The 1,494-nt window shown below is 42.1% G+C and overlaps 1 non-coding gene across 1 annotated transcript; it reads right to left on the reverse strand.

Moving 5' to 3' along the window:
- Positions 1-1,043: 1,043 nt before the first annotated feature.
- On the reverse strand, positions 1,044-1,147 carry LOC148555079 (small nucleolar RNA R71). The gene has a single exon (XR_015886383.1). It is a non-coding gene; the product is annotated as a small nucleolar RNA R71 (small nucleolar RNA).
- Between the last annotated feature and the right edge of the window lie 347 nt (positions 1,148-1,494).

Genomic DNA, 1,494 nt, shown 5'->3' on the forward strand with positions numbered 1-1,494 from the left:
CGCTCAACTAGAACACACTTCTAATCTGAATTGCTCACTCAACCAATCCTTGTGGGATTCGACCTCACTCTATTGTGAGTTTTTACTTGACGATAACCGGTGCACTTGCCGGAAGGAATTTTGCCGATCGTGCAATTTCCTAAATCGTGGCATAACAAGTTTATGCACATCAAGTTTATGGCGCCGTTGCCGGGGATTGGTTTTCGATTGACAATTCTCAAAATTGGAAGTTAACTAGATTGAGCACATTTTTTTTGTTTTGATTAATTCAGTACAAGTTACTTGTTGAATTTTAATTTCTGCACTCTGTTACATGCTTTCTTTCTTTATGCTTTTAAATTCAAGCAACTAACTCACTGACTCACTAACTGTTTGAATTAATTCCTCAACTGCTCTAACCATACTCTTCCATTAACCAAGAGTATTTCACTTGTTTGTTGCCTGTGCTGTGTTCTTGTATGACAGGTAGGAGAGGAGAGACATCAACTCCTCCATATACCGAACCAGAGAGGACCCTTCATAGACTTAGAAGGGAAGCAAGAGGGAAGAGAATACTGGGAGAAGAAGAATCTGAAGAAGAATCTGAGGATAATTTTGAGGAAGCTTTAGATCTCAACATGGATAGAGAAATTCACAACCATGAGAGAGCTGATGGAAACAATGCCATTCCTGAGAGGAAGGTTCTTAGTTCATACATAAACCCAACCTCTGGGAATTGTGGTAGCAGCATCCAGAAACCACCCATTCAGGCCAACAATTTTGAGCTCAAACCACAGCTAATATCACTTGTGGAGAATCATTGTTCATTTGGTGGAAGTGCTAATGAAGACCCAAACCAACATCTCACAAAATTCCTGAGAATTTGCGACACTGTGAAGTCCAATGGAGTCCAGGAAGACGCCTATAAACTGCTTTTGTTCCCATTTTCACTTAGGGACAAGGCAGCTAAGTGGCTGGAATCATTCCCAAGGGGGAGCCTAACAACATGGGACGAGGTGGAAAGCAAGTTTCTGGCACGTTTCTACCCCCCACAAAAGGTCAATAGGCTTCGATCTGAGGTTCAGACTTTTAGACAACAAGATGGTGAAACTCTCTACGAGGCATGGGAGAGATTCAAGGATTTGACAAGGAAATGCCCACCAGACATGTTCCATGACTGGGTGCAATTGCATATTTTCTATGATGGACTGTCTTATGAATCAAGGAAGGCTGTAGACCATTCATCAGGAGGTTCATTGAACAGGAAAAAGACTGTGGAAGAAGCCATTGAAGTGATTGAGACAGTGGCTGAGAATGAGTACTACTATGCATCAGAGAGACACAACACTAAGGGAGTCATGGAGCTGAACCATGTTGATGCAATTCTAGCCCAAAACAAGGTGTTTGCCAAGCAACTAGCAGAGCTCACCAGGACATTAGAAACAAAACAAGTGGCTGCAATACACACACAAAATCAAGAGAAAGAAAGTACTGAAGGAGGTGATTGGGAAGAGG

The sequence above is a fragment of the Arachis ipaensis genome, chromosome B6 (assembly GCF_059453495.1).
Source record: "Arachis ipaensis isolate K30076 ecotype BB chromosome B6, ASM5945349v1, whole genome shotgun sequence".
In the NCBI taxonomy this organism is placed as follows: Eukaryota; Viridiplantae; Streptophyta; class Magnoliopsida; order Fabales; family Fabaceae; genus Arachis; species Arachis ipaensis.